This window comes from Gallinula chloropus (assembly GCF_964237585.1).
Source record: "Gallinula chloropus genome assembly, chromosome: 3".
Lineage (NCBI taxonomy): Eukaryota > Metazoa > Chordata > Aves > Gruiformes > Rallidae > Gallinula > Gallinula chloropus.
This window is the reverse complement of record NC_140087.1, coordinates 113872522-113899393: the sequence shown is the minus strand read 5'-3', so window position 1 is coordinate 113899393 and position 26872 is coordinate 113872522.

The following is a 26872-nucleotide window of genomic DNA, read 5'->3' as shown; positions in this document are numbered from 1 at the left end:
AGAAGGATATAGAGTTCTTTCTTTTAAAAAATACAGGAAGGTTGGTAAGTGGAATATAAAACCATGCACAAAGCTAGGTTAGCAAAAGTTGATCATGCTAGACACTATTAAAAGAGATTTGATAGTCAAATGAAATGATTGTAGATCTAATACACAAGAATTTCAGCAAGTATTTGACATGGTGCCAAAAAAAAGAAATAAAGAGTTATGATAGAAAGTGAACAGTAGAATAAAGGGTATATGTTTGAATTGCAATAAACAGGGAAAATATTGAGCAGAAAGTGATCAGTGTCGGTTAAGGATTTCATTAGTTCCTTAGCAAAGAAATGGGGAAGATACTAATACAATTTACTGACATTGTGAGTTTTGGAGTCATCATTAATACAGAGGAATATTTTTCTATTGTACAGAAGGGAAGAGCTGAGAGATGGCCCTGAGGACTAGAATAACAAGGATGAGATGAAATTCAGAAGTGTAAAATACAAAGCCACGCACTGTTGAAATAATAACAATTTTGCTGAAAACTAGGATTTCATGAGCTGGTAATGATAGAGGGATAGACCTTGTAGAATTGACTGATCATAGACCAACTATCACCAATATGCTGTAGCCAAGAAAAAAGTCAAAGAACATCCTTGGACATCCCAAGTGAGATAATCTGCGTATCCCAGAGGAATAAAGCTCAAACTGGATTAGGTGCAGAGTAGGATATACAGGAATGACTAGAAAATGAAAAACTTCTCTTATTAAAAGAGACTGAAACAGCTTGGCTTGTTAGCCTTGCAAAATGAAGGCTAAGAAGGGATTATGTTAGCTTTCGGTAAATATATCACTGATGATAAACATCCAAGAGGGGAAAGGGTACTTGGCACAAGAATAAATGGAAATAAACTGGAACTGAATAAAATTTATGTTGGAAATTAAAAGAAGGTTTCTGAGAACCAGGAGTCTGGAAAAGTGTCCAATACAGAGGGGCAAAAAGCTTAATTAATTTTAAAGTTTGATTACTTTATGAAATGGGATGTGTAACATAATTGCCTGTAAAATCAGAGACTGAACTCATTAATCTATGAAGTCCCTCGCACTACCATGTTGCTATTTGTGCTGAAGATGATGTGGGGTTTATGACATATGATAATAATCCATTTGCATATTTAATAGGAACAATCACGGCTGTATGGCCACATATCTGATGTCCTTTCTTGCAGTACATTGAAATAATTGGCCAAAAAAATTAAAAGCAGCCTGGTCTGTTGAGTGCACACAATTTGTCATTTAGTCAGTGGTTTGTGCTTATTCATTATCATCATCTGGCATTCTCTATCACAGAGATATTTTTATGGACAAATGAGTTAAAGCAAGAATGACAATATGCAAAAGAGATCAGAAAATAGAAGGCCTTTTTCCTCCTCTCTTTTATTGTTTGGTTAAGGAGCGTGTCACTGTGATCAGCACTCTTGATAAAGTATGTAAATGTTTAGAGCCTGCTATTCCTGAGCTATTACTTGTGTAGTCTTATCATAACAGCAATCTGATAGAAACTGATAGGGATCAGTTCCCAGGAGGAGAAAGCTTAGAATGACTTTTCGGTTCAAATAGCACCATGACATTGTTAGTTCTGGCTTAATAACTCTGATGTGGTTTTTGCCTTCAGGTCATTGAGGTATCTTCAACCTTGCTGACTTGCATTCTGTTTTTTAATAATTCTAAAGATTGCAAATTCTGCTTGTGATTATTTTAGCATTTAGGCAGTGTACCTAATGTACCCTCAAAATTTATCTAATACGAAGTTCCTATTCATATTTTCAAGTTTCTACTCAAAACATTAGCCAGGTTTGTGTCACAGGGAAAACTTTCCCACTTAAAGGGGTTTGAACAAAACCAGGATCAAAGTGTTTTATTTGTTTATGATAGTACATAACTAACCAACATTCCTTGAACGTTCAGGATGAGTATCAGCAAAACAGAATAACTGCAATATTAGAGGCTGTCAAAATTGTTAAATATGTAAGTGAGAATTTCTAAGAACTCTTCTTTAACTAAGCACAAAAAGTATTTAACTACACCCAAACATGCACATGCTCACACCCCTCACAAATCGTGTGAGTTTTGCACCACCCTTCTGTGGGAAGTGTGCATGCTCTAGCTGTACACATGTCCATGATTCTCCCTGCAACCCTAAATGTAAATGTGGGGAAGAAATCCCCACCAGCTCACACATGAACAGGTGCTTGAGGGTCCCTACTTGCTACCCAGGGCTTCCCTTTCTCCGCTTGATGCAGGCTTCTCATGACATCCCAGGGGAGGATGCTCAATCTGGCCTGGGCAAGATGGTGATTCCGTTGGGTGACTTTTGGCAGGACCAAACCAGATTTTGACTGCTTTTCCATTTCTTTCTGTCTGTCTCCCTACTGTTAAGTTATATTTTTAATACATTTTTCATGCCAGTTTTGGGGTTTTGTTTTTTGTTTTTTTTTTGTGTGGGTTTTTTTCCAAAAGTCCTTTTGCAATTAAACCAGATAATGATCATCTTCCTTTTTAGCTCTGCCAGTCTGGGACAAATGCCACTCAGGCAGTTTCAGGTATGTCAGCTACAGACATTCTTGCACTCAGATTCCTGCCTTAACATAATTTTTTAACCAGGCCGTGTTTCCTCAAAAGGGCCAAACAAGCTCCCCTGGAGATTGTAATTGCAATGCTAAATCATAAACCCCTCCTTAATGAGTGTCTGTCATAAGCAGACAGTCTGAATTTTATAATAGTTGAGTACAAACCCAGAATATTAGGTGTATCATGCTATTCCGAATCCTAGAAATGAATGTCATAAACAATCAGGCAAAATATTATGGCTGAAGCAGAGTTGCTTCTATAAAAGTCTGAATAACAAATGATCTGTTAGACAAGTATTGGAGTTCAAAATGTGGAAAGTCAGAGTGCTATTTTTTCCTACTAGTTTCCACTTGAAATTCTGTGACAGGAGAATTTACCAGTCAGTTGGTCAATAAGTAAAAAATTACTTATGTTTCCTGGTAAAAATGCTAAAAAGAATATGCTCTTTGAAATAGATCCCTTTTATGAATTTTATGAATCAGGTTAAGCATCCAGAATCTAACCTGTACTCCTGAAATTTTTATAATATTGTTTGTAGAGAACAAACCAAACCAAACCAAAACACTAACGGAGAAGTGTAGAAAAGTTTAATAGAACTTATGATGATTTTTTTTCTGATATTGGAAACTCTTCTTGACCTTTCAGACTGGGACAAAGAGGGTGATCCTGGAGGATCATTTAAGAGAATACTTAACTTTACAAAATCACCACCCATTTCTTAACCTTCTTTAGGCTTCTAGAAGAGGTCTACTGTTGGGTTACAGAAGAAGATACCTAAGGTGTATGTGGTATGGAGCATGTGAACAGATTAAATACTTAACTTCCTGTCAGTATTTTGATCACTAACGAGAACACATTCATACTCCTGAATGTAAACCTGCACCCATGCACTAGTTTACTAAGACCAGCTAATTTCTCCTCCTAGGAATAGTCTTCATAGTACTACGGCAGAGAAAAAAGATTAAGCTAGTGCTTTCTGAAGAGTTCCTTGTTTTCCTTAGATTTTTGTGAGTCATCTCTGTGTCTGTACACTCTTGCTTGCAACAGAATTGATAATATCCACTCAATTTACCTCCTGGAATGTGCCAGCCAAATAACTTTTCAGTTCTGCAAAGAGTTCTAGAAACTGGTGTCCTAATCCTATCTTGTTCCTACTTTCTGTGCCAGATAATTACTTATCATCAGAATAAGCTTTTTGTTTCTGTCCAGTGCTGCAATGTGATGTCAAGTCCTGCAGTCTTTTCATATATGTAATATACTATTTCATCCTCTGAGAAGTTTATGACATTATTTCATCTTCTTTTCTTACACATTAATAATAAATTAAACATTGTTTAAGAAAACAAGACAACAAGGTGAAGATTTTTTTTTTAAAACACGCCCTTTAATTCTCTTCTGCAGTTAATTCTCTTATGTGTTGAAGAACAAAGTCTGTCTACATTGGGTACAAAATCCCTTTGGGGTGCCCAGCTGAAAACCAGTCATGTCAGGAAATAGAATAATTAATCTAAAAAATAAACGTAAAATGAATGGAACAAGCAGAGAATATGTACTTTTTTGTGATGAAAAATCTCTCCTGTGACATTTGCATAGAAATGGCCTGAATATATATATATGGGAATATAACCCACACTGTTCAGCATGGAATGTTTTATTAATCATAGTTCTCAAAGATGGTGAACATGGGAGGGGATAGATCAGGAAATAAATAATACATACAACAGAAACGGCCCTGAGATGAGTGGCTCTTCCCTTTATAAATATTACAAGCTTCCCACAATCCCTCAGGTAAGAACACAGTATTCAACACATTTCATGATGGGCAACAACAAAAGAAAATCATTTTAATTTAACATAGGAGGTAGTTCCAAGTCTATCTTGTCTGTCCTGAGAAGCGTATTACAGCCCTAATATTGTTATATAGTGAATTCCCGTATATTTTTATCCTTCATTACTGGAAACTGACTCAAGCAGTAACAGCTTTGTACCGTATTATCAGGGATGAAATTATCTGACTTTATATGAATCATCAATATCAGATTAAAAGGTGGCAGCACTGAATTTTCTACCATACTGCCACTTGATACAATAATGGTGCTAATAATATCTGAAATTACGACTTCTAGTCCCCAGTCAGCAAGAGATCATTTCAGGTGGGGGTGGATAAGAATACTATTTCCTCCCTACATTCTTTAGAAAAAACCCACCCTTTTACAAATAAACATTCTTATAAACATAAATACACTTATTCTAATTAAAAATCAAATGCAATCTGTGTAAAAATAGTGTTGGCCCTGCTTTCCCTTCATAGTATAGGACAATGCAGTGCCTAATTGAGGTGTTCTGAATCATGCTGCCACAGTCTTGAATGTACATTTTAAGCATTGCAATATCATCCATGGTAGCTGGCCTAGATCCCTTCCCTAGAGGCTAGCACTAATTGTGTGAACATAAGAACGCTTTATTGGGTCAGGGCAAAAGTACACCTAGATCCATCTCCAGCACTGACCAACGGCAGATGCATAGGGAGGCATGTCAGAACAGGGCAACATATGGTGACACCTCCCTGACATGCTCCTCTGTCAGCCGTGACTTACGCCTCTGGGACTTCCTGAATGAAAGGTGATGTCTTTGTGTTTAATAGAATCCTGTCAATTTTATTTCATTAATTTGTCTCATCTCCTTTGAATCCAGATAAGCTTCAGGCATCCACACCGTCTTGCAGCAGCCACACATATGAGAAATTACCTTTACAACTTGCTTTTAATCTGTTACTTGATAGTTTTATTTGATGGACTTTGCACAGATGAGAGAGTTTCTATTCAATTCACCCACTCTGTGCTCCTGCTCTTTTATAGACATCTGTCATAGCTTCCTTAGTCAGTTCTCCAAGATGAAGAATGTTATTGTGTTTAGCTTTGCACTATCGTTGATCCTCCTTGTATCTTTCCCAGTATTACTCTGTTCCTTTGGAGACAAGGGAACACTGAACTATATTAAAGACTCCTGAGGAATCAAAACAGTATCATTATGATGTTTTCAGTTGTTTTCTTTTTTATTTTTTGTGTCGTAATTCTTAATTCTGCCTCCTTCTGGAATCCGTTAAACACTGAGCTAATAGTTTCACAGAGCTACCTGCTGTAACTTCAGTCTCTTTTTCCAGAACAGTAATAGCTAGTTCAGAAGCTGTCACTGTGGATGCAAGATCACTTCGAATGCATAGTGAAGATTTCTTTCCCACAACTCTGCTTGCCTGTCACATCATTTCTACTAGTGAAGCAGAACATGGACAGAACTGCTCTTTGCAGCAGACACAGTCCTACAGATTATAAGATAAATATCTTCTCTCAGTGGCAGGGTCTGTTCCTTTGGAGCCTAAAGAGTCAGAGAGGAAGATCCAAAATAAATTTTTTGCATCTGAAACAAAGTATGTCAAATGACTGAATGCACCTTTGTGTCAGAGAGATGGGAAAAGTAAACAAGGAAAAGCTGCTAAATCATTGAGATAGATCTAGAGAACACAGTCTTGCCATAGCTGTTGTATCAGAGGAACAGGAGGGAGTCACTGAAGCAGAAGGGGCAGAGGAAGCCCATTTAGACTTGCTGAACCAAGAGAGAGAGGCAGAGCATTAAAAATAGGTTCTTACAGTTCCTCTACCAGCTCACAAAATGAAGATGTACATATTGCTAGTCTGAGCATGGAGATCTTATGAAATGGGAGAGAGATTGCGAGTGTGCAGCCAAATGTGGCACGATGAAGTCATCTTTCTCTCCCCAGCGCCAGCCTTCTATATCATATGCAATGACTTTCTTCAGATGTTTTGATTATGTACTAAATATGAACATTTTCTAAATCCAAGAAAAGGGTGAGGAGGCCTTTTCTGGCACTAGACAAAAGAACGTTTTGATGATGGTAGTACAGAGTGTTACCAGGATGACTTATCCATGATAAGGACAGAGGCTGATTGCATGATGATATTGCTGGGAAGTTGCAATTTATTAAATCAATGGCATATTGAAAATTGTCACTGATAATGTTATCTCAACATCAAAGTAGAAGCTTTTTCACCTAAAATTCTAAAGAGAAGAATTTTAGTACTGAAAAATTAAGCCCATGTGTCTTTATACAGAAATATTTCGAAATGATGACACCTAGACAGAGATGTAGACACATGTGCTTAGCTCATACTCTAGTGGAAAGACAAGCAGTCAGTGCATCCTAGTGAATGACTCCAGAGTTCACCAGTGGGTACATGTTGAAGCTGCCCAAACATATGCACTTGGTACCATATGAGATGCTCTTAGATATTCATAATACCATCATTGGTCTTGCAGATATGATAAGGACTTCTTGGAAGTAGCTGGAGGCCAGGTAAGATACTTCTAAATGTCTAAAGTAAATCCACACCCTATGCTTAAGATCACAGAATAATAGAATGGTCTGGGTTGGAAGGGACCCCAAGTTCCAACCCCCCTGACACAGGCAGGGCCACCAACCTCCAGGCATGATCTAGACAAGGCTGCCCAGGGCCCTACCAACCTGGCCTTGAACACCTGCCTGGGTAGCCCCTTCCAGCACCTCACCACTCTCTCTGTAAAGAAATTCCCCCTAATATCTAATCTAAACCTTCTCTCCTTTAGCTTTAGTCCATTCCCCCTTGTCCTGCCATTGTCTACCCTTTCACAAAGTTGATTCCCCTCCTGTTTCTCTGCTCCCTTCAGATACTGGAAGGCTGCAATGAGGTCCCCCTGCAGCCTTCTTTTGTCTAGGCTGAACAAGCCCAGCTCCCTCAGTCTCTCTTCGTAGCAGAGGTGCTCCAGCCCTCTGATTATGTTTTTGACCCTCCTCTAAACCCTCTCCAACAGTTCCACATCTTTCTTGTGTTGGGGGCCCCAGCTCTGGACACAGGACTGCAGATGGAGCCTCACAAGGGCAGAGTAGGGAGGGATAACCACCTCCCTGTCCCCACTGGCCACCCCTCTTCTGAAGGAGCCCAGGATACCATTGGCCTTCCAAGCTGCAAGAGCAGCTGCAAAAGAATATTGAATCCTAGCCTTAATCTATATGGTCTGAGAAAACCAGATAATGACTCAGCTTACCAGATGTATAGAGATGTATTGAAGCACAACTGAGGTGTTTGTTTTCCTTCTTGGTTACAACTCACCACTACTAAGGCTGTGAATCTAAGGTAGGTTTTGTGTGCTGTATCTACCTATGTTGCATGTACAAGTCTTTCTCGAATGGTGTTTGTGCCTGTGTGCAGGAAGCTGAATTGCACCCCTGGTCACTTGTCAGCAGAATCTCCCCCTAAAAAACAATGACTGTATTGACTGTGTCTATTGATTATGTGGCAGCGTAGACACATAGCTCACCTGTGCACACATTCCTTTAGAGATCTGTATTTGATGTCTTCATTTGGAATTGAATCCATTCCTCTGGTCTGGTTTCCTGCATATCAACTATTTCTTTTTTACTTTTTTTTGCAGGCAAACTCCTTCTTACAGCAGAGACACGCATCATGTCTTGCAGAGAACAGCATTCACAGAGGGACCTTAGCTCTAAATCAGTAGTATATGTATTACGATTTTAGCCTTAAACTCCAAGCACATGTTGTCTATGGCTGCTATTCAACAGCTACTTCTACATAACTCTGCATACATAAAAACCAATGCTGCAGATGAGCCTCTGTCAGCTTGTGGAGGATGGTACACACACACACATACGTGGACACACAGAGACACACACATGCACTCAGAGCAAACCCTCATGCTGCTGACATTCAGGCAATTTACGTTTAAGTTCAGGTCTTCATGCAGATTCCCTTAAATTATGAAATGCTGCTCAATGAGTCAGGTGCAGCTTTAGACCAATGGGGTGACCCTGTCTGGCAAGACCGGGACATTTAGGGCATACCTTATGTCAGGGTATGGTCTCAGCAGCTTCTGTCCGACATATGTCAAAGGACCCCACAGCAGACTTGACAAATGGGATCCTTCCAGGAAACTTTCCCTCACAAATCTGCAAATCCAGGGTTGAGCATGAGGAGCAAGTTTATATTTTCCTGAGCCCTGGCTTAGCTTTGTTATTATTTCATCAGTCCATCCAGGTTCCCTTTCCCTACCCCTTCTCTCTTTTTCAGTTCCATCAGCACACAAAACCACAGGATGCAAAATGGATGTCTTGGGTCTGACCTGCTTCTTCCTCCTCTCCTGTACATCTCTCTAACGTTGACACTAATCTAGTGCAAGGGCTTGCCTCATTTATGAGCACACACACAAATTATCAGATTGTGAATTAGTAGAGGAGTAGGGATATTGTTCAGAAAATTACCTTTTATTTCAGCAGCTCTGTTGACTCCCACATTTACTGTGGATTAAAATTCATGCTGCCTGGAAAGGCAATTTTCTTTTCTAGTCTTGAGAGTCTTCCTGCTAATAAACATATTCATATGTACACAAAACAAGTATTCAACTTTCTCCAGGTTGCTTGTTTGGAAAGAGTGCCTCCCCAAAATCTGTTGAGGAGAAAAATAATTTTCTTCCTCCCAAATCTGAAGCAGCTGTTCTATTTTTTTTTTTCCAGGGTTTCTGCTGTTTAAGATTTTCTTGCAGGTATATTCCTCTGAATACTTGTATTTATTCTAGGTTCAAAAAGGAAGGTAAAACAAACAAACAAAAATCCCCTAGCTGTCTATTTAGGCAAACTGAGCTGGTTTTGCACAGTACCTAGCACCATAAGAATATCCCAGTGAAAATATAAAGGACGATACATATGTGCATCCCATCGAGGGGCTTATGAAAGATCCAGTCCAGAGCTGAGGGGTATGGTAAGAGTCATGGTGACAATTCTCTTCCCCTGTGACAGGAGCACAAAGTGTGGTTTGGAGCAGATGGCATCTCAAGGATGCAGCAATTGTCCCCTCCCCAGACCGAGCTGAGTGCATGGCATGCAGGCGCTGCCAAAACGCAGCCATGCCTTCACCTATGTCTGATACTGCGCTGTCTTGTTTTACACCACAGCAGGAGAGAGTTTAGGTAGGCATAACTGGAGTTTGGTGAAGACCCTGATTTTTGTACAGTAAATTCAAAAGAACAAGGGAAAAGTACTGTGCAGGTAACCATGCAGTAACCATTTTGCTCAGATCTTCTTTGATTGTAATTTTGTTCATATGTGACTGTTGCTTACAGGCTTGGCAGAAAGACAGGAGGAACGCAGAGCAGGAAAGGCAGAGTAGAAGAACCACACGAAAGGAGAAACAGGGATGATGCTGCTTTTCGGAAGCATAACTACCAATATGTGGGTTTTTTTCTTCAATTTGTACAACTGGGAACACCTTTTTACTCAGGACAGAGGTCCTGGGTTTTAAAAACGCTGTGGACAGATGGTTCACCTCTACTCATTTTTCTGGCTTTGTTCCTCAAGACCAATCGCAAAATGAAATGTTGCAAAAAGCATTGTTTATGAGGATTTCTCTGGGGCTCCAAGGTGTCTGATGCTCCCCAAAACGGGGATGAATCACTAATTTTTGTTGCTAAGAAGAGTTATCCTTTTAACTTGCTTTTATCTTCTGGAAAGTCAGCTAAAGGATAATAAAAATGGAACTGGTGGGTTAAAGCCTCAGTAGAATAAAATCCATTACATCTAAAAAGGAGACATGGAAAGATCAAAGAGGGAGCTAAATGTGTCCTGAAGTACTTCAAAAGGTGGCTCACTTAGGGAGTATTGATCATCTCAGGACAGAAGTGGAAAATTGGCCAGCTTTTAGTGAAAGTAGTGAAGAAGCTGTTGTAGAGGTGGAAAAGCAGCAAGTCTTTTAGTCTACATGTAGGTTTACATACTGATAAATGTTACAGTTATTTGCAGCTATGTAAATTGCCATACAAGTTAGACACTACCTTACCACAGGTAGTGGTAAACTGCAGTCCACTTTAATTGGTGTTGAAGATTTTCTTTCTGCTAGTGTTCCGAAATACAGAGATTTCCTTTGTTTTCTATTAATGTGACGAAGAGTTCGCTGCATTTCATTTATGCCGCAATTGTAACAATTTAAAAAGAACAGCTTTCTGTTCTTGAAGATGAAGGACATAACAAGGGCTGTAAGACGTAACTAGTGTAACATTGCTTGTGAAAAAAAAATGGAGCTTTTATATGTATGTATATATAAAGATACATAGAGAAACGTACAAATAACTAACACTAATGCTTCGGGACATGGTTTAGTGGTTGGACTTGGTAGAGCTACGTTGGACTAGATGATCTTAAAGGTCTTTTCCAACCAAAATGATTCCATGATTTTATTGCATATTATATAGGTAATCTTACATATATGATATAATGCAATTATATATAATGCAGTGTAATAGCATTTCCTCTGAATTAAGAGAGGAGTAAAAAGAAAATAAAATGAACAAAAAAGATAAATGGAAAAAAAGGTGTATATACATAGGAAGCCTTTCCTGGAAAACCAAACCAAACCATTCCTTTCTACCTGAACTGAAGCAAAATTCCAACCTGCCTCCTACTCCCCTCAGTGTGTCTGCTCAGTATTACTCCCAGCTCACAGTGATAGTGGATTGACAAGAGCTTTCCAGAAGGCCAGCTGAAGCAGCAGCAGTGAGGGCCTCTGTGTCCTTACTGCTCCTACCAGCGCAGTGAGGAAAGGTGGTCCAGCCTGGAGGAGGCAGAGAGCTAGGGTACTTTGCTCTGACAGTCTGCCTGCCCAGCGCTTGTCAAATTTGCTTTCTGCCCACAGAAAGTGAAGCTGACAAAAACCTTCCAGGTGAGGAGCCTGGAGACTTGTCAGTTTGATTTTTCCCAGTGGAAAAATGGAATATTTGTTCACAAAATAAATTTAAAAAAATCAATTTTGTAAGAAGGGCATGTTCTATCAGAAAATCCTTCTGACTAAATGTTCCCAACTAGCTTCACTGACAATTTTTATCTGCTGTGGAGGCAGCATGAAAAGACTGCAGAATATGCATTCCCTGATGATATAAAGAGAGTCTGTGGCTGAGAATTTAAGGTATTGTTCCAGTACCGCTAATACTTGCTACCTTTATAATGGTCTGTGTGTCTATTCTGCCCCTTATTTTTAAATTTACCATACTCCACAGAAAGTATGGATGCATCCTTCTATCTCCCATGAGCTACAAGCCTTTGCTGAAAACCTGAAAGTGTGACTGACTGTGAAAACAGCATGCTTTAAACAAGCAAAATAAAATTTAAAATGGATCAGGAAGCCAGAAGAGGACCCACTGCCAAGTGGATGCTGAGAAGAGTTCCCAAAGACCTTGAAGAAGCTAAACATCTGCAGCTGGAAACATGAAGCTTTCTCACAAGAGTGTTTAAGAAAAAAGATAGGTAGTCTAAGAAAAGAATGTGCACAAAAGTTTCTATGCTAATGTGTCTAGTTAATGCAAAAATAAGTCAGATGACCCATTTAAGCCTTTGTGCTGTACATCCCCAAACATGAGTCACTGCCAGCATAAGAATAGGTTGAGTGACTTCAGTGAGCAGAATATTGCTACCGACCTGAGCAGCAGTTTGAGGAGATTCTTAAAACAAAATCTTTTTCTTTTTAGAAGACTGATTTTTTTCAGTGATGCATTTGGATTATCCAGTTAAGAAAATGTGGGGTTTGTACATTAAGCATTCACAAATTTTCTTTTTAACACTCTTCCTTTTATTTTAAATCCAGAGTAAATTCAGAAATGCCAGAAAAACTGCTTCTATTTTATAGCACTGCAAGTGAAGATAAACAAAGGGTCTATTGCCTGCAAGAAAACATGTAAGAGGGTTTTTTTGTCTTAGAAGAGTGTATGAAATGCTCACGATTTTAAAGGTGCATGTCCTTGACTGAAGAATTAACCCAGCAACATCAATAAAAAAAGTATGAACATAGTGCCAATATAAAAATCACAGCAGCTTTTGGTATTTAATGTAAGCAAGAAAGAGCACAATCCTGTTCCCAGTGGAGTCACTGGATTTTTACAGGATTAGGTTTTAATTCCAATAGAAATGCATGGGTAAGGAAGACATGATGCACATTGAGTTGTCTTGATGACATTGGTAGTCATCCTTGTGGAGATGGAGGATGCACAGATTTATATATGCATACTCAGATACATATATACACATATATGTGTGTGTATGTTTTTGTGTGTACTCACACAAAGAACCCCTTTGGTAAAGAAACCTAGGAACTTTAATTTATTCTTATTTCAAATATTTGCTAAGATATGAATCTAATCTAAAAACTGTCAGGCAGCTCCTTCGTTAGATATTCCATGTATATAGTTTGGATAGTTTTAATGGGAAATTTTTGGTTTATAATATGTGGCATTTTAGAAAAAGATTAAAGCTTTTCACAACAGTTTTATTAAGAAAATAACCAGTGGCAAGTGTTGAGCTACTTTTTAATGTTTCCCATAATAATGTCATTAAAGCAATATTTAATTAAACTCCAGTTACTGTATGATGATAAAACATTATTTTCAATACTGAATATAAATTATTATTTTTTCCAAGGTTTTTTTTTCTAGAGTGAAATGAGTTATAGTCAGTGTGCTGCTCTACTGTGGTTTCAGAGCAAAAGATTTTTTTTTTCACTTTAGAAGACTGATTTTTTGAAGTGTTGCATTTGGATTACCTGGATAAGAAAATGTGGGGTTGATATGCTGAATATTGACAAACATTTTCTTTTGCTTTGGATAGCCTTTAAATTTCAAACTAAAATTAGGCAGCAACAGACCTGAAGATTTACAGTTGTGGAAAGGAACTTCTCATATTCAGGACAATGTGCTTAGCATCTTTCAGGTCTATAAAACAGTAATTCTGCTAGCCATTGTTGTTGTTATTTATTATGTTTTATTGCATTTCACACAGCCTCATGAGCCCATTCTGACAGAGTTATGTACTGCTGGAAGACAGTCTACCTTTGCAAGGCTTGTATTCTAAATAGGACAATAAATGAAATCAACAAACAGGGAATACGAGCAGAGGAATAGCATATAGAAAACTAAATTTGTAGACTCAGTACTACTTTGATCATGTGAGAGAAAAACTGAGTGACAACCACTATTTTCCAGAATTTTTTTTCTGGCTTTTGCCTAAACAGCATTTTTTTTAAACATCCTTGGAAAGAAATAAGGTTTCTTCATGTTTGCAGGTGATTGTCCTACCAAGCAAGGTACACCAATGCTCTTTGTCTCCTCTCTCAGAACAAAGATGTGACCTCCCGTTCTTAACTTTTTCTAGACAAACACAATATTTAGGTTTTTTTTTTTCCTTTTTTCAGTCTCAGAGAGAGGCAAATTCCAGTACAGGGAATAACCACAGCAAAAAGGGGAGGGTGAACACCTTGCAGCCTGCTCATACCTAGAGGAACATTTGGTCGGCTCATTCTCCTCCACCTGTGCAGTAAGATGCATTGTAATTGAATTCAAATGTAGACATCTATCAATATGCATTTCTTAAAAAGCCTTGATGGAATCATACACTCCTCTGAATAATATAATCCTACCCCACAAAGAGCCTGTCAGTCTTCTGGAGAAAGGCAGTTCAGCTTTTAGTTACACTCTCTATATTCCCCTTCTCATTAGGATAACAATGAAATGGTTTCATGATTCACAGGTTTCATATAGAATGATCTATATGAACTATTGATCTATATTTCAGCTTTAGTTTTCTCCATCCTCATTTGGCCAGTGTGAAATCTACAATATCACATCTGATTTTAGAAGGGTAGACAATGGCAAGACAAGGAGGAATGGATTGAAGCTAAAGGAGGGAAGGTTTAGATTAGATATTAGGGAGAAGTTCTTTACAGAGAGAGTGGTGAGGTGTTGGAACAGGCTGCCCAGAGATGTGGTGGTGGATGTCCCATCCCTGGAAGTGTTCAAGGCCAGGTTGGATGGGGCCCTGGGCAGCCTTGTGTAGATCATGGCTGGAGGTTGGTGGCCTAGCCTGTGTCAGGGGGGTTGGAACTCTGTAATCCCTGGGGTCCCTTCCAACCCAGACCATTCTATGATTCTGTGATTCATTTATCAGTCTCTGTCCTGTTCTAGATTTCACCGGTTGGTTTCTGCTGCCCTAATAGCCACTCACAGCTCTGACTGTGCTGGTGCAGCTAAAGGTGAAATAATCTACTGAGGACATATATTCCATATTCTTTTCTCATGATAAGGCTTTCAGGTCTGAAAAACTTTAAGTGCAACTTGTCTTTGTATTGTCACTGGCAGATGCCAATACAAGGTCTGGAAGCTCTACTGAACTCCCAAGCAAGAGGTCAACCTGTGTTCACTGTTTTTTGTGACTTGCTCATATGCTGTTTCTTCCTCTGTCCTGTTTTTCTTCTCAATAAAATCACTGAAGAAACAACCTTAACAGAAAACTACTAGTCCAGAGTAAATTAAAAATAAGTGCTTGTTTTCTAGTGTTCAGTTGAGAGTTTCTGTTTTTTTCATTTCTGCTCATTATCTCTCATTCTGTCCGCAGGTACTACTGAGAAGGGTCTGGCTCCTTCTGCTTCATACTCCACATCAGGTATTTCCATACATTAAGAAGATTCCCGTGAGTTGACTTTTCTCCAGGCTTAACAATCTCTCTCTGCTTCTCCTCACATGAAAGATGCCCAAATCCACTATCTTTGTGGCCCTGTACTGATAATTACACAGGAAAGATACCAAATGTCCAGCTGGAAATGAGTACAACTCAAAAGATAAAAGTGTTTGTTAGTGATGCATGATGGTCAGGTAGATCATGACTATAGGAACAGATCTCTCCTATATCTCCATGACATTGATCCACAACAACTGTTTTCTTCCAAGATCTTGATGCAGAAATTTTTCTGTCTGCTTTGCATACTATATAACAGTTTGTTGTTCTTATTTGTACATTTGGAAAAGTAGTTTTGTAGCTGAAATTCTGCCAGTAGAAAGAAATGATACATGCTTCATTCTCCTCTCACACCAGTATTGTACTACTGATTTCAGTGGATTTAATCCTGAGCAGAGGGAGTTTAAATAAGAGGTGAAAGAAATGCATAATCCATCTAGAGTGTGACAATCTGAATTGCTGTGCTTGATGCCCTAAATATATGCAGGAATAAGAGCTACAACTTGTGACCTCATTGGACAAGACACTGAAGACTCCTTCAGTTTGTGTAAACTTTAATTTACTTCTAATGGAAGGTTAGGCTATGTAAAGAATGCAGTGCTCAGCTCTAAATCAGCTTTCAAAAAGTCTATTGACTGTTGTCCTTAGAAGAGTTGCTAATTTACTTCCTTTTCTTCAGGTGGCTTGGTAGTTTGCTGCTGCATTTCTTGATTTGCTCTTCTTTGCAAGACACAGCATGGAATGTAAAGAAGGAGACTCTGGCAAGCTGTTCACTGCTGTTCTAGTTCTTTGTGTCTTACTGTTAGCAAAAGTAGCATGACCTTACCTAATGTGACACCTGATAGAAGAAGTAATGTGACAAGACATACCAGACAGGCAGTGCTGCACACGACATATATGACACATCTCATCCGAAACAAATATTGCTCTTAGCAAAGATAGTGCTTTAAAAGACACTTTACTTCTGTCTCTACCCTTCAGACCATTGATAGATATGAGGGTCATTAGAGAATGCCCTGAATAATACCAAAGTCCAACAAATGTCTGAAGCTAATGTTTAAATTTAGAAGGTAAAAATTACAGATAATCCTAAAACCAGATATATTAAATTGTGTAGTCAGAAGGAGAAGATGGCGAGATTTTTTCCCCCCACTGACTATCAAATCAATTGTACAAGTAATAGGACAAAGCAAGAGTTGCTGTCAATAATAAAATAACACAAACGAGATTTCATTAATTTGGGTCATTATGGTCGGAAAATCACTTGCAAAACCTGGATTTCTGTGGATTAGTAAAGAAACACACTGGAAATTGTACTGTGTATGGTACTCTACACTTGTCAACCACAGCTCAAGCTTGTTCAAAGTTTGCTGTCATATATTTGAGAACATGCTATATTCTAAGATTTTAGAATAAGCACAGTAGATAAATAAAGTACAGCAAATGGATTAACTGATATTACATGAGACCAATTTCCAATGATTATCTCTTTCATTGCTCCACAGAAACTCCCGTGATTGAAAAGAGTGGTAAAATACAGGAATAATGTATATTATATCATTTTATATATATGTCACCACCTTTTTCTGAAGAGTTGCAAGAACTTTGTGATAATGAATACATGAAAATTCAAAACAAATTTGAATATTGAAAATTATATATTATTTATTTATTGCTTGATGGATAGGTGAGCTGAGGCTCAAGGAGACTAAATAAACTGCAGAAGATGGCATAGAGAATCGGTGACCAAGTCTAGCATACTTAACCCACACTGGTCTCTACTTAGGCCAGTTCACAGGGATGAAACCAAGAACAGGTATGTTGTGCAGGCAAAGGTCAATGTAGACTGCCCAACCCTTTGGTTGTTGCATTTGGGGCATCTGCTTCCTGTCTGTTAGGGCTGTAGACAAATGAGTTGGCTGCTGAATAGGTCCTGGCCTGAGGTTAAGTTAAGTGAACAGGACATGGAAAACTATTGGACATGACATGAGGAATTGCTGGATGTGACAGATAACAATGAAAAACTGACAAAAGTTACAGACAGATCCATGAGGAATAAATGTACTTCACATATAGTTAAAGAGGAGTTTTTGAGAAACAGCCAGGCCTCACAGATAATTGGAGGGGACTATTGAGGACCTTTCAGTGAGCAAAACATTACAAGGTGAATCCTTGGAAGAACCTAGGTTAACATATCAATAATACCATATAAGGCTGTGATTATCTAGGTAAAGGCATCAGAAATACCAAATCTAAATAGAGCTGTAAGAGAACTGGCGAGTAGGAAAAGTATTTAGCTTAACTGGTAAGAGACTACTGCAGAGATAGGAAGGTGCAAGGACATGAAAAAAGGGACCAAAAAATAAGAAAAGTACAGTATGCAAATTGTGCAATCAGTGGTGTCTGAGGGTACCTGCAGGGCAGTCCTATAGTTGATCAATGCAGCCTAAATCATGACAAAAAATCGTATCTGGTTTTCTGACATTGCGATGCAAATCAAACTTGCTTCTGTCATCAGGAGGACGTGCACAATCCTTACCAAGCTGTGTGCTTTTCATTGCTGTTAGGCAAATACCCACATGGATGGATCCAGCATCCTGGTGCTGCTACATTATTGTCCACTCCCGGCTGACAGAAGCAGTATCTGCTCACTGCCTCCTCACAGGCATATTGGGTGTATCCAGAACTGCATCTTCATCCCACATCCATTGCAGGCAGAGTCCATGCCATGTGAGATCAGCTTTTTTATTTCCCCAGATTCCTATTAGTTTTATTATTGAATAATTATTTTTTTATAGTGTATATGCCCCCTCAGCTGATCTTCATGTTAAAAATATTATCTCTTCTTGGGTGTAAAGTCTGTTAGTTCATTCCTTTCTTTCAGGTTAGTTTTTTTATGCCTCGTAAACCCTTATATACTTCCTTTTCTTTTACAGTTTTCCAACATATACTTGATTATAAATTCTCTTGTTTAGACCTCTTTTAAACTACCAAAACACATCTCTGCTTATAAATCAGACTTATCTTCTGTCATTTCCAGTGTGCTTTTCATGTTCCTGTTGCACTACCAGTTTTCATACCGTATAAGAACTCATAAAGTAAGGTTGGTAGTTTCTCTTTGCTTCACTGCAAATGGTTTTTTATTGCTCTGTATGGGACTTTGGTATGGATTTGGGAGACGTAGATATGAATTAGGGCCATAAATGAAAGCTGTGGCACTAATGTTTTTCCTAAGGGGCTTATTTCTGGCTTGTCTGCTGCTTTGAATGATATTGGGCATATAAGCTTGCCTGCTGACCTCAGTTTCCCTCCTTCATTTGAAGACAAGGATACAAAGCTTTTTTTTGAGGAATGCTTTGTGATTTAAGAAGCAAGAATAAGATGAGAACAATTCAAGTAATTTTATACATTACTATATTTCTTGCTATTTAATTTTCCCTTTATGATAGTGGACAATCTTTGAGCAGAAATGAGGGAGGAATGCTCTTTATGAGTTAATATTTGGCAGTTCATTATCAAATGCGACCTCACCAGGGAAACTTTTGTCGAATGCCAGCACTGTTTAGACAATGTTTCAAAATACAAACATTTTAGAAGAGGGATTATCAACAGAAATCATTCTAGTTGGACTAAAAGATTTACAAAGGAAGTAAATTGAACAGGAAGAAACACAAGAAGCTATTATTTTATTTTCAAATATGTTGCTTCTATCATCAGTTTGGCAAACTCACATGGGTCATATCCTGAGTACAGGACTGTACTCCAAACACCTGTACTATTAGAGAGACCAGAACTTAGTCTTCTGCATAATGTACCTTTCTTTCAGGTTATTTAAAAAATTTTTTCCCTGAGTTTGAATCCTGAAATTTCACTGATTTAAAGGAAGATGCTACTGATATTGACCAAAAAAAAAAAAAAAAAAAAAAAAAAAATAGCAGATAGTTGGAGTCTTGACTTACAGACCTCATATTGTATCCATACTTTTGGTCAAGAAAATATGTACTAACTGACAGTACATAATAATTTGTCATCTCTATACCAGGAAAAAGTATGTACCACAGTATATACTGTGCAGCTGTCCAATTCTAACATTCTATGTGGTGTTTCTTTTTGTGTGTGTGTTATTTCTTTCCCTTCTTTGATTTTTGACTTCTCTCCTGAAGATGACTTTTCATATTTTAGCTGTGTTTGTTTCAAGAATCAATAGAATTAAGGTTAAATAAAAACCAATAAAAGACAGGAATATAGTTTTCAACTTGTATCAAAAGGTAATTAAACTTTACTGCCTTAAATCACAACTCTAGGTTGTTTCTCTAAGCTAAACTCTTAATAAACAGCAAGAAGTGTGCTTCACTTTTGTCTACTCAAGGCATAAGGGTTGTGACTGGACAGTGCTTACCAGAACATAATATTGATTATCGCGTCTGCATTCACACAAGCTCGGCTCTTCACTGAAGAACTCATTTCCCTGCATGTTAATTCAGACGCACTGACCTCCAGGAACACCCTAACAAGAGATATATTTCCAACGTGGATACACAATAGTGTGGGTAGCTTTGGATTTGGCTTCATTTGCTCTTGACATAAATGTCAAACTGAAGCACCATTTCTCTTCTTGAATCTCAGGAACTAGGGGTTATACAGCCTGACAGTTGGCAGCCTGATTCACTGTCTCAGAACTTGTTGTTGAGTGGTGGCTTTTATTCTTCTTTCTTTTTATACTGCTTCCCTCTTGCATCTTTTTTTCCTCAGCTGTATGGTATTTTGTCATTTGAAAACTGAATGACACATTAATTTCAAGCACTAATGGGAAACTTTCAACTTGAAATCTAGTCAATTTAAAGGAAGTTAAATGCAGTTTCTGCCAATGCATTTACCTTGAGACATCCTGCCTGTGTTATATTTTTGCATTCACATATTTCTATCTTTAAACCATATTTCTTTTTCTCTAGTGCTGTGTGAAAGACAAAGTCACTGGAGGATGATAGTGACAGAATGAGTGACTATACAAAAGGTGCCCACAGATCTGCTTCTATGCCATGAAAAGCATGGGGGTTTTTGCATATATTTTTTCTTTTTCAGAGAAACTTCACATAACGTGCAAATAGACATTTAGTTCTCTATGAACACCCACTGTTCTTGAAGAGATTTGTTACAAAATTTAAATCAAACTTCGTTTTTTTGACTAAAAAATCTGTAAAAACACAGTTGCAACAGAAAATATTTGATCAGTCTTGGTACAAAAAGTCCTTGCCAAGTATATGGATGAGAAAAAGAAAGGCAGAATTCCTTATCTCTTCCAATACCTGGCAGTAAAAATTATTACTTCTTATAACAGTGGTTAAAACATTTTTGGAATGAAGTATGGTTTTTATGTTAACAATATCCCTTTAATTAATTAAGCATAACATATTACCCCTGGCTGGATAGAGCTGGCTGCAGCTGAGAGTGAATGAATTCTTACCATCTGAGACATATTCATGCTATTTACATGGTTTTAAATCCATGAGACCTTCTACTTTTTCAGCACAGAGAATTCAGGAGCCACCAACCAAACACTAACCTAAAGTGCACTTCACAGATTAATACTTCTCTTTGGGGATTCATTTAACCCAAAGATCACACACTACTCTCAGACATGCAGGCTTTTTCTTGTCTGTTCTAACTTGATTTCCTGTCTGATCATTTTGCTTCTTGGCAAAAATGAAGGAACACTGCAAAGGCAGTCAATAGCCATTAATATCTTTACCATAGGTAATGGAATGAAGGTTACATGTCTTGGGACAAATGCAAAGAGACTTCTAATTTATTTCAGTTTTTATTATTTTTAGGGGAAAATGCCTATAGACTCCAAGCTGAGATTTCACTGCACTGGTCACATTCTGGCAAGTTGAAATTGCACACGGGAGTTCTTGGTTCTTGTAAAACTATCCTATGCAAGTTGAGACATAACAGTGTAACTCTTTAAATGTAACGAAAACTCTTCTTCACTTCTCAGTGTCTTTTTTTAAATTCAAACTGGTCTAAACTGTCCTACATTAAAGCACAGCTCCTTCCTAGGGATTGTCTCTACCAAGTATAGGTAGAGAGATGGTGGGATCATTGATAATCCCAAAGCATCAGATGATTAAATCTGCTAAGAGAAATGAAGTTAAAAGAAAGAAGTGTATTTGCCTAAGTCAGTAGTGACATCAGTCCTAAAACTAGTGACTTCAAGAAATGCTTGAATAAATCAGTAATTCCTGTCGTTTATCCACTTTTTGTTTCTATTTCAGACACATCAGGAATTCTCTGTCCTACTTCATTTTCCCTTAGAGAATGAAGTAAGCATGCTGACTTTAACTACAAAGACTGAGATCATACACAATTTGCTTGTTAACAAGGATGCCCTCCAACTAACAACTACTCTAACATATTTGGGTGATTCATCCCTCACACGACAATAAACATTTAATGCAGAAAAATGTGGGGAACTTAGGAAGCTTTATTTTCACTAGCTTACCCATAGACCTTCTGTTACTTTGTTGTTTTGGGTTGTTTTTTTTTTTTTTTTTTTTTTTTTCCTTTTTAAATGTATCTAACCACTACTTAGGATATATCAGCAGCTATCTCATTCAAAGCTTTACCAGCTCAGGGCAATGGTACTATGCTTTTGCTTTATTTTCTTGTTTTTTTCTGAAAATAAGCATAGACAAGAACAGCTGATTCTTGCATCCAGACTCTGAAAATGGAAATCTTTGTCAGGTCAAAATTTGTGTAGATTCATGTGACATTCCTTTACAAGCATCTTAAATATAGGCAGTATGGCTTTCAGCAGAAGAACCTGGAGTAGGTTGCTAAATAAAGGGCCTGACATTAAGGGAAGGTATAAGTCTGTCTCACTGGATCACATCAATAGGCATCGTGATCTGTGTCAGGAGATGGTGAGAAAATGGGAGAAACATAAAGAACTTAAGCAGCAACTATCTTGCTGAAGATGGGCACAAGCTACATCACAAGCTACAAATGTTTTAGACATTGTCAGCACTTCTAATTTAAGAAAATTATGACTTTTAGTCCACAATTGTCTTTGTGAATTGCCTTTTGAAATGTTTGCTAAAGCTAATAAGAAAACTTCCCTCTGACTTTTAAACATTTAAATGACTGATACAGAATAGTTTCCAGACCATTGCATTTTTCAAGATTTTTTATTTTTACTCAGATTTTAATTTGATTTTTCAAAGGTCCTAATGAAGAAAAAATAGTTTCCTACATAATTTTACTCTGCTGTCCTCTTTTTTTTTTAATTCCATCTCCCTAAATTTGACTTTTTTTTATTTCTTTTAACTGCCCCGCTCTTTGCATCAAAATTTGTCTTCTAACTAGTTACTTTATGAAATGACCATTCATTTCACATTTGATAATCCAAACTCATAGAATCATAGACTCCTTAAGGTTGGAAAAGACCTTCAAGATCATCAAGTCAAAGTGTTAGCCCTACACCACCAAACCATTAAACCATCTTCTGAAGTGCCTCATCTATCTGTCTGTTAGACACTGATGGTGACTCCACTACCTCTCTGGACAGCTTGTTCCAATGCCTGACCACTGTTCCAGTGAAGAAATTTTTCCTAATATCCAATATGAACCTCTTCAATCTGGTGCAACTTCAAACCATTTCCTCTTGTCCTTTCATCATTCACCAGGGAGAAAGGCAAACACCTGCCTCACTACCTCCTTTCAGGTAGCTGTAGAGCACAATAAGGTCTTCCATCAGTCTTCAGTGGTGAACCTGGACTTCCAAATATAGTGTGATGATCTTATTGAAAAAAACTAAGACAGCTCACATTCCTAAAGAAATCCAATCCACAGTCTTTTACAGCAGAAAAGTAGTCTGCAAGTGTAGCTAGAAAGGCAAAAAGGCAGATACTTTGTTAATATTAACATTTCTTTATTGACAGAGATAGGCATTATTGTATGCTGTTTGATTTTCTGCAGAGGACAAAGGTCATCCAAATTCCCCTTCGAAAGACTTTCTGGCATTAAATTTGACCAGCTGCAGGGTTGAGGGTTTTAAAGACAGTTTCTCATCCCATCTGTGTATAGTGGTGGTTTTATGCCTACAGCTGCTTCAGATAATTATTTTTTTACCATTTATTTTTATGGACTGATCATTATTAGACACGATTTTCTTCCTGAATGTCTGTTTACCTTTTCCCCAGTGAGATCAAGGCTGGTCTCTGGGCAATGCTATCAACCTTGTTGTATTAGACTCTGTTATGTCCTTTGCAAACCTTTCTGTCTTCTATTTTGTGCAAACACAGGAAAAAGTCACATCAGAGAGAAGAGAGACACTCCAGAGGCTGCAGGGCTGCAAAGGAGAGGGAGACACGTGCCATTCACAAGTGGGAGAAGCTGTAAAGATCCTACTACTGGCATGAAAGAGGTATGTAGGTGTAGCATGTTGTGCTGTATTTCTTCATTTAAAGTCTCTCCTTCTATTCTAAAAATGACCTGATTGCTATTTTCCTGCAGACACAGAAGCCCAGCAGTACAGGTCTCAGTGTTAGTACAGAGCCTGTGTTTGTGATGCTGTGTATGGGACCAGACAGAACAGTCAGATGAATGGAAAGGCTCATGCTTCTGTCTCATACTATTTCCAAATGCAGAATATGAAAAATTTGCCTGCTTAACTTTATTTCCAATGCTATTAATTATTTTTTGTGTTATTAATGCTTTTTTATGATCTGTCAATTCTGTAGCCTCTGAAACAATCTTTCATTTATACTTGAAGTTAACTGCTAGAGAATCAGGAGCACTTACAACAATGAAGATTATAGTTTAAAAATAATATAATTTTAATGCTATTTTTATTTTAATCCCAATTATGAAGTATTTTTCAGTTTTGAGTCTCCTTCGCAAAACATAATTAATGTGAAAAATGCCAGCCTTGCTTCAGTCTCCCTAGGATTCCTTATTTAAAATTTGACTTATGAACTACACTGGTGCATTTACGGTAAGACAAATCAAGAGTAATTCAATTGGTACTGATTTCCATACTTCAAGTTTACAATGGTGTGAAAGCAAAAACTTGCCCAGATCTTTAATGTATTTCAATTTATGTAAGCCATGCCACACACTTATAGATTTCTCTTTCTAAGTCATTTTAGTGATAGGTTATGGCAACAGCATGACTTTCCAACAAAAGCCATGAATGTTCTTAAACTGACATTCAGGAGTGTTTCTAAAATGAAGATGGAAATGTACATCATTCTGACTTCAATGGCACATTTGCTAAAAGTTAGAAGTGCATCAGCACTGATCATGCTGAGGGATGTATTACATAAATGTCCCTTGGCCTTTTGTAATGCTGAGGGCTTACCACAGGCAGCTCTGCACCTTTTTTCCCAAACTTCCATGGCTGTGCTGTCCAAGAACCTCTGTGACATCATTTCCTCTTGTTCTTCTCCTGCCATTGTCCTCATGTCATTATTCCCACAGCCTTCTGCCTCCATACACTGATATTGCTGTTATGGGAAGTATTTGCCACCAGTGTGACAATCATTCCTTCTTTATTCCCCTTTGCTTACATTTTTCAGGTTACCTTAGTGTGCTGGTTTTGACTGGGATAGTGTTTTCACACAGTAGCTAGTATGGGTCTGTGTTTTGGATTTGTGCTAGAAACCACATTGATAACACAGGGATGTTTTTGTTGTTGTTGATTAGTGCCTACACAAAGCCAAGGGCTTTTCTGCTTGGGGAAGAAGAAGGAAGGAGAAGATGTGCAGAGTGATGGTGATTGTCTTCCTGAGTCAACATCACACATGATGGAGCCCTGCTTTCCTGGAGATGGCTGAACACCTGCCTGCCCATGGGAAGTGGTGAGTGAATGCCTTGTGTTGCTTTGCTTGCGTGCACAGTTTTTGCTTTATCTCTTAAACTGTCTTTACATCACCCCTCGAGTTTTCTCATTTTTACCCTTCTGATTCTCTCTCCTAACCTGCTAGAGAGGAGGGGTTGTGGAGGAGTGAGCAGGCAGCTGTATGGTGCTCAGTTCCCATCTGGGGTTAAGCCACAACATTTAGGGACCCTAATTCAGCATGTAGACCTGGTTGCTAATCAAAATGTACTTCAGCATCACAAGTGGGTACAACTAGTGGGGGACTTGGGTGAGTCCTGATGAAAGCTACATTGTTACCATGGCAAAATATTGTGGTGACACCCACCACAATGGATGGGAATCCAGGGCAGGATGCCCATCTGGGGACCCTCATTGCTTCTCCTTCTCTCTCCTCTTTTGATTTTTTTTCCTTTCTCTAGAAGTAAATTTCAGCCTTAGACTTGATGAATGACATCAGGTACAGACCCTACTAATAAATCATCGTGAGTGTGAACTTGTCTCAAACTAGTTTGTGCAACAGAGGTAATATAAACCAAAAAGGCCAAAAATAATAACCTACCCAGTAAGACCATGTCTGTACTAGCAGCACAAAAGTGCCTGGGACTCTTTCCTGGCCTTAAGGCTGACTGTCAGTTAGATAAAGTCTGGCTGTGATAGACTTCCATCTGCTGTAATATTTTGTCCTACATACTAGCATCATACCATGAGCACATGAATAAAGGTGTTACAGTCTAAATAAACAAAGAAAGAATAGTCTTTAAAAAAATCTTTATCTTTTAATAGCTATTGTTCTATTAAGCTTTGCTACTAAATTAAAATAATCTGCCTCATATTAGAACTCATCTAAAGATATTATTCCACACTTTAAAAACCTGACTATATAGCTAATATAAAATCAATAATTTCATAATTACTTTTTCCCAAAATGCTGTAATAGCTTAATACTAGGAGTAAACTGCATACCTATGTACCCTGGTTTCACCATGTTTTCTATTTACCAACGGCAACATCAGGACATTTTTATTGTGTTCTCATATGCAAGGTTATTGAAAGAGATTGAAAGATGAAGGAAGAGATCATGAGAAATGAGAAGGATTATAAAAGACTTAGAAATAAGCTTTCGTTTCATTGAAACAGGTACCTATATTGTTTGGCTTTGAGGAAGTTTTAAACCCTTATCTTAAGGATCCTTGTCACTGCAAAATGAACTGATGTTACAATGATTCAATACTGTGCACGACGTTTCTGAGCTCGAGTGCTCTGCATTCGTTGTCTGTGTCACACAGGGCTGAGAGATAATAGGCAGCTACTGAGAGACCAGCATCCTCTTGGAGGTGTCCTAGGGAAAGTTTTCTGAACTCTCTCTCTCTGAGCTTTGAGCAAAATAAAACATGAAACACTAAAGAGTGGGAAATGGAGAAGTTGGAAACACAGAAGCAATGGATCTGAAACAGGAAAGAGAAGCTTAAAGAAGTACATGGTAGTAAGATGACTAGAGGAAGGTGTGCAGGTTCTGAAAAATACTGTTTTCCCTACAAAAACTCACAGGGTAATTTCACACTGAAGAGGCTGTTATGCTGCTAATTTTTTGGAGGTTATGCCTAGCTGTGCTCGGTGCACTTCCAGATCTCTGCTCAGAACTATGATACTTTACAGTTCTGCTTCAGCTCCCTATTCTCAGATCAGAGTCACATCAGTAGATTAGTTTCATTCCCATTCCCATTTCATTTCCCTTGGTACCCTTTGGTGAACTCCAGTGATTATGA